This window comes from Pygocentrus nattereri, chromosome 13, assembly GCF_015220715.1.
Source record: "Pygocentrus nattereri isolate fPygNat1 chromosome 13, fPygNat1.pri, whole genome shotgun sequence".
In the NCBI taxonomy this organism is placed as follows: Eukaryota; Metazoa; Chordata; class Actinopteri; order Characiformes; family Serrasalmidae; genus Pygocentrus; species Pygocentrus nattereri.
The window spans coordinates 26,240,612-26,254,288 of NC_051223.1; the positions used below are offsets into that span (position 1 = coordinate 26,240,612).

The following is a 13,677-nucleotide window of genomic DNA, read 5'->3' on the forward strand; positions in this document are numbered from 1 at the left end:
GGAGTGTAATGGCGTTACAGCATTTATAGCAGTACAGCAGCTGTTTGAGTGTATGTGTGGGGGGGGTTCCCTACTGAAGGACCTGGAGGGAGTGTGGGAATGGGCAGCATTAGGCAGATACAGCAGTACAGAGTTAAACGCAGCAGCACTTTAGAGAACACAGGAAACCATTTGAGGAAGAGAGCGGATTGTCTTCACTTTTTTTTTTTATCTGTTAATTTCTGCCTGTGCATTCTTTCTATTGGTGTTCTTTAATCTTTGTGAAAGTAAATGTTAAGCTCGGGGTAGTTGGATTGGTAGCGTTTAGTTACAGTCTTAAAATAAAGGTTCCTTAACAGTTCTTGACTTGGATGTACTATTCTCTGAAAGGTCTTTGGTCAACACTTATTACATTATGAAGGGGTCCTTTCACCTAGAAATATAGTCTGCCCCCATGTCCCAGCATGTGTAATTGGAGCTCTCTGTGTGATACAACACGCTAAAAGGCAGTTTAGTAAAGGCAGTGCTTGTCTATAGAACTATGAAAACACAAAGAACCATTTGAATACCTATGTTTATGGCCTTTTTTTCTCTGTGATGGACAGCCTCTTGTATATGGTTCTTTAAAGAACTTTTTTTAAACAGTTCTATATTAGGCTTGTGAGATCATGTGCATTCTGATTAAGCCTCCTAGCCGCTGCTGATTGATGTCAGAGTCATGGAGGTGTTGGTTGGTGATGACAGGCAGGCATGTTTTTAGCATGCATATATTATCATGCTATTAATGAGAGTATGGTTAGTCTTTTTTATTTTCAATAACTTCAGTATAGTCACACGTCAAAACCATTTAGCCCTCAATAATGGCTTGTGAGGGAAGGCGTTCTGTGTGTGGGAAGCTGCAGCACAGCTTCATCTATTAAACAAGCTTGACAAAACAAACAAACAAACAAACAAACAAACAAACAGAAAGTGCTTCCACCCACTGCTGCAGAATGTTCTGAAGCCAGATACCATATCAAAGATTCAGGACACGGACTACACAATAAAAGAAAACATATCAAGAGAAAAAAATCATTCGTTTTGTTGATTTTAAATGCATAGAAAACCTGTTTTCTGGTATTTCGATCATCCAACCTGGTTCAAGATCACGACATGATAGTTGGCATAAATCTATTCGATAGCACCAAAAATAGTGGGGGGTGCACTATTGTTAAAGTCAAAGAACCCTTTTTAGTCCCAAAGAGCACCAAGAACTATAAGCAGTGCTGCCTTTATTATTGGATGCCTGAGCACATGCATAATGAAATTTGAATTGGGGAAAGTGACATCACTCCAAAGAGTCAATTTTAGCACCCTTTTATTAATAACCAGGGTTAATCTCTGGTCCTGGGGGGGCTGGTGTCCAGCATTGTTTGGCGATTTCCCAGTTCAAACACACCTCATCTCTTAGTTGGTATTTAAGTGTGTGTCTTTGTGTAGGAAAATCATCAAATCATGCTGGACACCATACGTTCAGGATCAGAATTGATGGATGTTGGTGTCATACAGAAGCCAATGAAAATATGAGCTCCACGATGATAGAAATACAAGCATGTGTATGCCTGTTTTGTGCTTGTGTGTGTGTTAGCACATGTACAGAGCTGCCAAAAGCAAGCAGAGAGTGAAAATGGAGACAAATCAATATAAATGATGGGGAGAAGTGGCTATCATTCAGGAGGAAACAGGTGCAATATCTCTCTCAGATAGGAGAGCATCCATCACAGCCAGACTTTAATTTGAGACATTTAGGCTCCCTTCTGCTGATTGTGACAGAATGAGAGAGAGGCAGTAGAGCAGTAAGGGTTAAGGAAAGCGCGAGTGAGCACTGCAGCACTGTGAAAGAACAATGTGGAACGAGTAAATGAAAGAAGAGCAAGAGGCTGATGAGAAGACTGAGGCGTGGGGAGTTGTGTATTTGCTGTTTGACACTGTTCCTTGCCGTTATTGGTGACAGTCACCATATAATGCTTCTATTAATAGGTTTCATGAAAAATTCACTTGTTCACTCAACATTATTTTGGCTCTCATTGCCTGTTTTTATTCACTACTGCTTCCATAATCCACCTCCTCATGAGCTAAGCAAATAATTTGCCTTATCACAATAATAAAATCTGGCAAACTTGACTATGAAGTGGGCAGCTATGTGATTTGCAGTTATAACATGTAGGTGAGGCATGCACAAATCCAGCACAGCACCAATGCTAAGCTTATTACTCATGAGGTTCTATCATCTTTCAAAAAAATAGTAATATTGACATTAATAACTGATTATCATATTGGTTTATCAGTCTACTTAGGCTTCAGTAGGAACTTAATACACCGTGTGCTGATTGTAAAGGTGTTACAAGCACTGATAGTGGGAAAGTATTCTAAAAATATTCTCATAAAAATTTTAAACTAACTGCTTTCGGAATACAGCCTGTACAAAATGTAACTTGGACTAAATACAAATACTTAATTTCTGTATTCTGACTATGTTTTCCCAAAATTTGCATTCTGATAAATTCCAATGCTGCTTAATCCTCCGCAAACATCCTCACTGATAAGTAAGGCTCATCTAGAGATAAACAGTGCTCAGGTGAGTCTCTTTATTGTGGGGTTAAACTCTTTAAAATAGCCCAAGGTGAAGAGAGTCGCAGTGCTCCAAATAATCTGGGCTATTGATCGGCTTTAGGCCCGGGCCTGCACTGTGGGAGAGTGAGCGTTGATAGCTGCCATATCCGGATCAGTGATCAGTTAGCATCCTTCAGCCAGCAGCATAATGATAATGGCTCCTTAAATGCATACATATCCCACACACATCAACAGATGTCAAGATACCCAAGCTGATAATGATAATAGATACTTAAATGTGTCCGTATAATACACGCAAATACAAAAATAAGACAGACATAACACACACATACATACACTGTGCAACATATGTGGATGAAGTGCTCTCAGAGACCACCCATGACTTATTTCATTTCCAGTCAAACAAAGATTTTTTTTTCAGCATCCTAGGAAAAAAATATATATAACAGAAAATAACACCAAAACATCAATTTGAAAATTTTTGTTCAGTATTCAGTGTGTCCACTCCGCCTTTACTACAGCTTCGGTTCTTTTCAGGAGATTCACTTTCAGTTTTCCACAGAAACATGCAAGAATATTGTCCTACACATCCAAAGATCAATTGGTTGCATTTTCTGCTTCCCACAATCCAAGTAATCTCAAAGCATGGTCTGAGAAATGTACTGAGTCAGAATTCACAGTGGTGCTAATAGAAACCAGATGTCTATATTTTTAAGTGCCTCTAAAGATCTCTCGCAGAACATTCTAGCATAAAATGGTTATGAATATGCTTTCTGCTGCCAAAGCTATTATTTTATGATAGGTATGAGATAATATTTTGGCATAAAACATTTTTTTAAAGTTACATGTAGGCCATTGTAAGGCAAAATAGTACCCAGAGGAAACAATAAACCATTTTACAATAAACAACTTTAAATGACTTTGTTTACATCTCAACCACTGAACTAAATTAAAAGATTTTCCCTTTATCCCATTATTTAGTCTTGTATATTCGATGGTGACAGCTTTGGTGGTCTGCCTGGTCTTGCATGGTTATTAGTCACCTTTCTCTATATCTTTTAATATAATTTCAACATATTTTTTCTGCTTATTTTCCTTTTATGTTCCCTTTATTATTATTACTGACCAAAAAAGATCAATAAATAATGACTTTTTCTGCATCATTTGACTGCAGCATCTGTCCTTTACATCATGTCAATATTTCATGATGAATGGACTGATAGAAATGTTTTGAGATTACATAGAAAAGTATCAGTAAACAGACTTACATTAAACGTTTTTGTCTTCTCCTGTAAAGTTACCATTTTTGAGATACTTTTATTTTGGAATCTCAATGTCATTGCTCAATACCTCCTGAAAAATAACTTGCTGGTAGTTGCTCTTTTGACTGGAAACTACATAAATGAGGAGTGCTCTCTGGCCAGTACTGTAGCTTATACACACAGATGCATACATCACACACAAATACTGTACATCGCTTATACATATATCTTACACACACTCACCCACATTTCAATGGTTAGCTTCCAAAAGCCATCAGCATTACATGAGTCAGAGACAGAGCCACTCTATCCTGCCATTAAAATTACATAGGCCTGGAGAGAGGAGGAGGAGGCGGAGGCTGGGCTGAGGAAGTAGAAAAAGAACGCAGTGATTGAAAGAGGGAGAGGCAGGTGAACGAAACGAGATAAAGCCAGATTACAGCCTGCAGCCAGGAAGAATTAGAGGTCGGGAAGCCTAACGTGAAGAGGAAAAAGACAGAGTGGCGAGGCTGTGAGAGGGGTGTGTGGGGGGTGAGGGGGGTGCGATGGTGGGGGTGTTAGAGCCAGGTAATGATACACACACAAGGTGAGGAAGTGACAGTGATCTGCTCACTGCACCCATGCACTTCAGGCCAGTGGACTCTGTGGCCTTAGAAGAGCTCATTCTGCCTGTTCTCACATGCTCACAGCTTCATCACTGTCTATATACAGCCGTATCCTCTCCATTCTCCGTGCTAGTGACAGGTGATAGTCAGTTACACAATAAATCCATGGGATTACTAAGGATCTGCCCCACAGCAGATAGACTACAGTGGATTTCCCAGTACTGTAGCACTCTCTCCATTCATCTGCCCATTCAAGGCCACAGAGCTTCATCACTGCCGCATTGCCATTCGGGAACATCTCCCTTGACCGAGCGCATATTCAGCCACTGTCCGCACACTGAAAGTGCCTTAGTGTGCACTGCCGATAAGCGGCTGAACTTTTTCTACTGAATAAGAAGCAGAGAGTGGGGATTCCAAAAGAAAGGGCAGATGCTTAGGGCTGTCAGAATGGGGTAGGGTGGAGTGGGGTGGGAGTGGAAGTGGGCACAAAGGATGAAAATAGGACATATCAAAGCATTGTATCATAATGGTCTGATCTGGGCTTGGAATACATGAAGAAATGATGTGAAACAGGGGTCCACGCAATATTTTTACAACAGCTGTAGCCTCAATCTCAATCTTGTCTGGCAGGTAAAGCCTTTTTATAATAAACCCTTTGAACTCTAAGCTTCCAGATCTTAGCCAATTTGCTTTGCTATCCAAGTAGTTAATAATTAATAAGACTTACTATATAATAAGCCCAGGGTTTGAATTGTAGCAGAGCTCTTTGGGGGGTGCCCTGGTGGAAATTCTGACGATGTATTAATGCATATTATTTTCACAATATGTTTTTTGAGTCGTGCCCTGTATTTTTTTAACAAATATTATTAGGTAGGGTATTTTACTGTATTAATACATGCGATTTTTACACATGGGGGGTCCATTTACTCTTATGAGAGGTGCAGGACCCTTCCAGACCACCCCCACCCCCCAATATTTAGTAACTACTATGAAGCTAATAGCTAGTCATTTTGTTGTGAGAGTGAGAAATGTAAGTGTTGGCCCACATATGAGCCTGATTACATTGTTATTGGCTTATAATCTAGGCTTGTCTAAAAGCATATATGCTTATAAATGATCTGATACTATAAAAAATTCAGAGCAAACTGAAACTTCTCCCTTACAGCATGTTGCTTTTACTTGCCGCTGTCGACAATCATTTAAGTCTGCTATAACTAACTAGGCTAGCTTAGTTTTCTAGCTATACTAAAGCTGCAAACTTGAGGCTCTAATAGACAACATACCTTGCCATGGAAATATTTTGTGTTCCACGGTTTGTTCATATTTAAACAAGCTATCATATTTGTTAATTTATGTCATTAATCAAATTGAATGTAATAATTAAAAAAAATAAATAAATAATTAATTAATTAAATTTGAACCAGATTCTACTGGAATGACGAGCATGACACAGGCACCAAAATGACCATGTGCACTTGTTTGTTAACCACTGGGTGTCTATGGTGGTTCTGGGCACATAAAGCTACAGTCCACTTATATGTCCATCTGAGACTATCCCCATAAACCATAGATCTTCCTGTATAATATGATCCCTCTGCCTTAGATGTTCCAAATGAATTTTGATGAGGGAAAGAAGGGGATACAGGCACCAAGAGAAAAGGGGCAGACAGTAAAAGAAAAGATACTGACTGCCAAACCTTGTACTCCTGATCCTCCTGTGTCTCACAGCTCCCATCTGCTTTCAGCTGATTAGTCATCAGAGAACTCAGCAGGAAAATCAGAGAACTTTTTTTTTTTTGGTCTCCTTCATCCCCCCCCACCTTTTTTTGATCCATTTGTCATGTGTGCCCCAGTGGTCAAAAGCAGGCTCCTTCTCATTAGGGTTTGTGTATGTTCTACTTCTACAGTCACTCATGGGAATATGGCTCTTATTTGGCAGATCAGCGCTGCTTTAGTTTCTCCAAGGAGACGAACAGAGATATTGTGTTGTTGCTATCCACTTGAGATGGCACATGTGTGTCTGATCAAATCATTATGTGTTTTTTTTTTTCTTTTCTCTAATTGAAAATAACATTCGAAAAAATAAAACATAAAATATAACTTACATAAGCCATTTTTTGTTTTATGTTAGTAGTTATGCTTTAAAATAAGCAGGTGTGTGTTCTTTGTAGGGGCTGTGTACTTCTCACTTAGAAAATCAACAAAAACCTGTAATCTGAACATATTCAGTGCAAAGTACAAAGTTCTTTGCACTTTCTGCTTCTCATGATCTCACAATATATTCCATATATTTCAAGTGATGCATTAATCTCAATGTTCCGCCTATTGTTCCATTATTTCAGTATAGGTGTGCTGATTCTGATGATCTGTGGGATCATAAAAAATACTCACACCAGATGCATACAGAGGGAAGGAGAAAAAGAACAAGGAAGAAAACAATGAATTTAAACAGGCAAACTTGCCAACATCACATTTCTAAATTTGGTCTCACTTAATACTGTTGTACTCCTAGTTCTCTCTGCAACTTTACTAAAGTCTTTTATACTGTATTAAAGTCATTCCAAGGCTCCTCCCCTGAGGCCTTGGTAGGCTCGCTAACACCCTATCTTTGAAATTGACAAATTGATGCAGGCACTCCATACATCACAGTACACATCACATTGCCTTTCTTTTTTTATGTATAGAATCATACAGAACCACACCTTTGGCATGTTTCTATATATTCTCTGAAATAGTTCTGCTGAAATGGCACAATCCTAGAGCACACATGCTGTTTTGCATGTGTTTTGTTTTCTCCCGCAGGACTGTATGCAGTATCGGAGCTTCTATTTACATGCTAAAATCTTTTTTATCGTAGTCGATCTGTAGGCATCTGTTTTTAGTTTGAAAACAGTCAGTCAACATGTACCTGCATGGCAACAATTTGATATTAGTCCTGCCTTGGAATCATGGGAAGTTGGTTTTTAAACCCTCTGGCAGCTATAAAAGGCATCACGTTGTGAATTCTCAGTCAGAATCCGTATATCTCTCTCGCGTGGCTTATCTAGCTAAGAGCAGTAGCATCTGCCTTACTAGCACACTGGGGAACAGAACAAGGCATACGTGATCCTACTCTGCTTCTAGTGTGTGTGTGTGTGTGCGAGTGTGTGTGTTGCATGCACGAGCATGCGTGTGTATAATATCTCTCTGCAAATGAGAAAACGTTTGCGTGGTCTAATCCCTCTCAGATGACACAAAGTGCTTAATCTTTGTGAGGTTATATTAATTTGTGTGTAAACACGAGTCCACTCTGACTCAACAAGGCCAGTCTCTCAGTGGGACACATACGCCCTCAAACTCTCTCTTTTTCTGTTTTTGTCTGCTTGTCTCAGTCAATCACTCACTCACTTACTCACCAACTGCATAGATCTTGTCACATGCATGTGCGAATTCAGAGCCTGTTCTTCTTGCTGAATGCACCGCTGTCCGCACTGAATTTCATTGTCATGTCTGACATCTTATAACATGATGTCAAGTCTCATCTCTGTTGAATATGTATTACCATCCATGCATTCCCTAAAATAAAAGCTCCAAAATGGGCTTTTTGGCATGATGTAATAGAAGAACCACTTTTCTGTAAATAACCTTTCAGCTGAGGGGTTTAAATTTAACTACTGTTTGCTGTTTAGGGAACCAAAAGTGATTCTTCAGTAGGAGCACTTTACAAACAGCAGCAGCAAGAAGGATTTGGGTACTTGTGTCAAGCTTAAAAATGTATTAAGTTGACTGTGTTGGGACACAACATATCAAACCAAGTGGCATTTAGTTTACAGGCGTGTGTCTATATCTGAATTTCTCTCACTCTGTTGAGTTTGATGTAGGATGTAAACATTGTTAAAGTGTCACTCGCCAGTCCATTTGGTCTGTATATAGAAACCAAGCTCAAAAACAGCACATTTAAAATTCAGTGTTTTTGTGAGGTCACAAAATACAATGCATTTACATTTAACCATCTACTCAACCTGCAGCAGTTTAGCCCCACCTATACACATAAGTTTCTAAAGAGTATTTCAGCTCAGAGTGATTTTTGACAAGGGAACAATACAAGCCAGCCTGTTAACACACAGATCTTTTACCTCTATTGGTTTTAAAGGCCTGTTAATCCAAAGGGATAAAAAGACATTGAAAAATCATCTTGGAAAAATGACTGTTTTTGGTATATAAAACCAAATGAACTTCATAAATGAAAAAAATAAATAAATAAACACAGGAAAACTGTAGGGCCCTTCAAACAAAACTTTCCAAGACTGTAGTGGTGTGGTATTTTTTCAACAAGCAGCTGCTGATTTGCCAAATGTTACTGTTTGAGAAGACTTCTGCAAATTTTCCTCCAAAACGCATCTGTACACTTCTGAGTTCATGATCCCATCACTGAACACAAGGTCACCAACACCATTATAAGAACAAAAGCTCCAGACTTTGACAGTTGCACTCTTCTCTAGGCTTTCTCAATGCAAATCCACCATCAGCTTGATGTTGTTCCTAAAGTGTTTTTTCTAAAAACAAATAATCATTTCTTAAACATTTTGTAAAGTTACCTAAAGAATGTCTACAAATTTTTTAAAGATTAAATTGTACAAATACTTTTTGTAGCCACTGTCATGACATTCTTCCATGCAAAACGTGCCATGTTTTACCTTCAAATTCACTGTCATGCTTGATCTCTTATGTCATTATGTATATATGTATCATCATGCCATGCACTCTTAAAACTCAAAAGTGATTCTTCTATGGCAGCACTTAACCTAGGTCACATGCATGTGTAAATTCAGAGCTTTCTTCTGCTGAATGCAACACTGTATGCATTGAAATGTGTTAGGTTTGACACCCAACAACATGATGTCAAGTCTCATCTCTGTTGAATTATCAAGGTTCCAAAAAGGTTCTTTGGGGTGATAGAAGAACCACTAAAGAATCCATAAAAATGTGATCATTCATTGAAAGGTCATTTGGCGAACTGAATGTGGTTATTGTACAAAGGCATTTTAAATACACTACTGTGCAAAAGTCATAGGTACCTAAATAAATTGTTCTAATAACATTTTAATAAAGGTGCTTTTGTTTGTAAAAGCTTTAGAAAAAAAAAATGACTGCAGTAAAAAGTATCAGTTTGTATCAATCAGTAGTTAATATGTTTAGAGCTTGAAGAACAAAGTTTCAGAGTCCCACACTTGACCTCAGCGCTTCCAGCCATCACATTGATTTTGTCAAAAGCATCACCAGGCCCTCCTGATTTCATTTAATGAAGCATTGATTAGCCAAATCAGGTGTTGGATGATCATTACAAATAAGGAGGAGGTCTGGAATTAGTTAAATGAACTCACTGACATACATATAATCACTGCTTATTGCATTATTATTATTATTATTATTATTCGTGTCATTATTCTTAGATCACTAAGACTTTGCAGAGCAATGTATGTCGCAGGCCATCTGCAAGTTCAGAGCCTTTTCATCTTGCTGAATTCACCACTATCTGCATCAAAATTCATTACCATGTTTGACATCTTGCAACATTCTGTCAGTCTTATCTCTTCTGAAGGATTACCGGCCAATAAAGTTGCCAAAAAGGGTTTTTGGAGCCATGCCATAGCAGAACCACTGAAAAACCTTTCACCTGAGTGATTTCTAAGTGGACATTGAGATCCATGGTTTCAAAGGTCCTTAAGGGAACCAAAAGTTGTTGTTCTATGGCATCGCTCCAAAGAGAGAGCGTTAACTTGCATGTATCATCCAGTTGTGGTGTTCTGCACTGCTCGGCAATTTGTCTTCCTTTTTTTAGCAGATCAGAAGCACTTTAATCAGCTGCCCCAAACTCTCTCAGAAGCAGTGTACACACTGTAGCACACTAAACATGAGCTAAACATGAAATGAATGCAGTGAAAGCATGCACACCGTTTTATATATAATTGCTCAGTGTGTATTTTTTAGGTTTTTTTGGTGAGAAGGCAGTCAGAAATGTGACGCACACACATACCCGTGCTTATTGGAGCTGTCGGTGGTGCTGAGTAGTAATCAGAGCCCACTGACTCCAGTCGTTCCATCTGTTCCCGCGTTCCCGTATTGAACGCACTTTCATCTCATCCTTTAATGTCAGCCCAGCAAAACAACCACACATCAGCAATATTACCTCGACTAACTCTGGACTCGCACGCACTCTGTTTCTCTTCCAACATGAAAAAAAAATCCTCCACTTTCAAGGATGTGAGGATTAATCACTGACATGTATACTTGTGCAGATGGAGTAGAGGAAAGTGCCCAGGCTTTACAGCCTGTGCCCTGGGCAGATAAGAAGGTGAAGACTTGAAGAGTGTGACTGGACATTGCTGTGGGTCACTCTCTTCAAATCTGTGGCTCGTCCTGATCCTAACAATTCCCAGCAGCTTTTCCAAGAGTTGGAGGCTGTCCACCCCCCTAAGCTTGTTCCATGCCCCAGTGGAAAAGCTCACATCAGCAGAAACGCAAACAAACATGGGACAGAGCTGTAGAGAGGAAAACACAGTCTTACCTTAATTGAGTCCTTTGCCAGAGGGAATAGCCGACGCAAAGACTTGAGCTAGATAAAATCCAAGCGCTTCACAAACTCTCTTCCTTCATCTGTCCTTCCTCCTTAACCTCTCGGCTTCTTTTCCCTTCACCTTCCTCTTCTCCCTCCTCTTTGCACCCCGTTTGCGCTCATCTACTCTGCTCTTTCTCCTGTCTGCTGCCTTGCTCGCGCACTCATCCCTCACTGCATGCACACGCTGGAGCAAAGGGAACTGAGGCGCGTGCCACTGCTGAAGGAAAAAAAAGGGGGATGAGAGAGAGAAAGAGTGCGAGAGAGAGAGAGACTGTGTGTTCCTGCGGTTTTGGAACGAAGAAAGCACAGAAGCGGGGGAGCAAAAGAGAGAGAGCGTTTTGTGTCAGAGCGCCAGAATGAGAGAGAGAGAGAGAGAGAGAGAGAGAGGGAGCACTTTGCTGAATGCTGTGGCGCGCTGCACTGGCGTCTATGGTGTGTGTGAGTGTGATTGGTGTGAGTGCGACCCCTGTCAGGTCTCCAGAGTGAGGGATCTTCATCAGGCAGATTAGAGAGACAGAGGACCCCCCCCCAAACCCCCACCACAAAACCCCCACCACCACTTCAGCCCTTGTTCCCGCCCTCTACTCCTCCTCCCTTCCTCGCTTGCTCACTCACTCTCTCTCTCTCTCCCTCACTCTCTCTCTCTCTCCCTCTCTCTCTCTCTCTCTCACTCTCTCTCTCTCTCTCGCACTCTCTCTCTCTCTCTCTCTCTCTCTCTCTCTCTCTCTCTCTCTCTCTCTCTCTGTCCCGCAGAGAGGCAGTGATGTGTGCTACGGTCACCACAGGGATATTCTAATCGGCCCACTCGCACTGCCACATGGGACCAGCGGCGGATCTTCCAAGCTGGTACCCTGACAGATGCCAACCAAAAAAAAGGAAGAAAAGAGGGAGAACGAGCTGGGTGTGGTGTTAATATATGGGTACTTGAGTATGTTGAGGACTCTAATAGTGTACAGGACACAGTAAATAGTAATAGCAAAAGTTTTAGGCACCTGAGAAAATTATATTTGAAAAGCCATTTAACTGGACATGTAAGTATTTATTTGCTTTGAAAAAAAAAAATCTAAATTTATAATAAATTAGTACTGATTTCATGTCTGCAAATGTGTTCGTTTAACTATTTTCATGCTTCTCATAAAGGAAGCCCAGCATGATTTGTATTGTCTAGTTCCTGACTGATCAATGCTTCATTAAGTTAATCAGGTGTGCTGGTGATGGATTTGAACAAATCTATGCAATCGCTGGGGGCGTCAGGGAGAGGTCTGGAACCAAACTTTTTCTCTTCTAACTAGCCTCATAGCATTGTAACTTCTTTTTTGAACGCAAGAAATACATGTTACTTTTTTACTGGATTAATATGTCTTTAAATGATATCATTTATATAAATGTTATAAAGTGGTGCTATATGTGGAAACACATTCATTAGCCAGATCAGTTGTTTCAAACATCTTGCACTGTGCTCAGACGCGCAGTGTGTGAGTGTGTGTCTGTGCAGAACCAGAACTTTTATCATGGGGGATCTTCATCAGACAGATTAGAGAGACAGAGGACTCTGCCCCTTCACCACCCCACCACCACCACCCCCGAACTACTAAAAATACCACTACTTCAGCCCTCATTCCCGCCATTCTTGAAGGGGCAAACAGTGGTGTAATTGTGTCCACTTATTAGACGTGTGCAACCTTCCTCTCCCCATCCCACCATGCCCCGCTCTTAACCTGTGTTCATCCATCCACACAGTTTAAACACGCACTACTCCCTCATATTGATTTTTACTTTTCTACATCGTTTGAACACAACAGCAGTCCTGAGAATTTCATGCTGAATTCACCAATAAAAATGCTCCAAAACCTATTTAATTTGCATTAAAATTAAGAACATTTTTGCCTTCTCTTGTAAAATTGCTATTTTGGAGATACACGTTTCCTTTGGGCAGTAATGATACACTCTGTAACTAAAGGACGGAGATCTGGGCTGAAGGGCTCATGTAAAAATGATATTGACATAAACTTAATACAAGTGGAATATTGTAAATATTTGTATGAATTTCAGAATTTCTTATTTCTTAAGTATTTGGTATGTTCCATGTATGTTGTATGTATTTTGTTATAATGACAAACTGGCTTGGACTCCACAAGTTTGTGCAAAAGCCTCTGATATGTAGATCAAATTCACGTATGAGTCCTCTGAACATGAGCTTTAGTGGAATGGATAAGACTAAAACAACCTGGTAACTTTTGTACATGGTCAATGCCACAAATGTGCTTGATTTTGAATGATGAATAGTAAATATTCATTAAACCCTTTATTTAACTTGTCATGATATATTCCTTTTATTTTCTTTAAAATGGTAACATTTTCTGCTGTTCATTTCCAGTTAGAAGTATTTTTGTTTTTTAGATCCCAGCTTTTCAACATGGTCTTCCCCAAACTGTTCTCACAAAGTTGGGATCAAGATATCTTGGAATGCTGAAACATTAAGATTTCACACCACTGGACCTAAGGGGCCTAGAGTAACCCCTGAAAATCAACCCCATAGTATGATTCCTCCTCCAACAATAAATGTCTTTTTTAACCAGGAGCGTGGTGCTTCCTGAAAGCCACTTTGCATGGCCACACC

The 13,677-nt window shown here is 39.9% G+C and overlaps 1 protein-coding gene across 1 annotated transcript in view; it reads right to left on the reverse strand.

Moving 5' to 3' along the window:
• Window positions 1–11,487, reverse strand: part of LOC108429368 (cadherin-12) — a 185,896-nt gene extending 174,409 nt beyond the window's left edge. Inside the window, exon 1 of the mRNA XM_017701065.2 lies at window positions 11,007–11,487. The gene's annotated coding sequence lies outside the window, so the exon portion shown is untranslated. The remainder of the gene's footprint in view (window positions 1–11,006) is intronic.
• Between the last annotated feature and the right edge of the window lie 2,190 nt (window positions 11,488–13,677).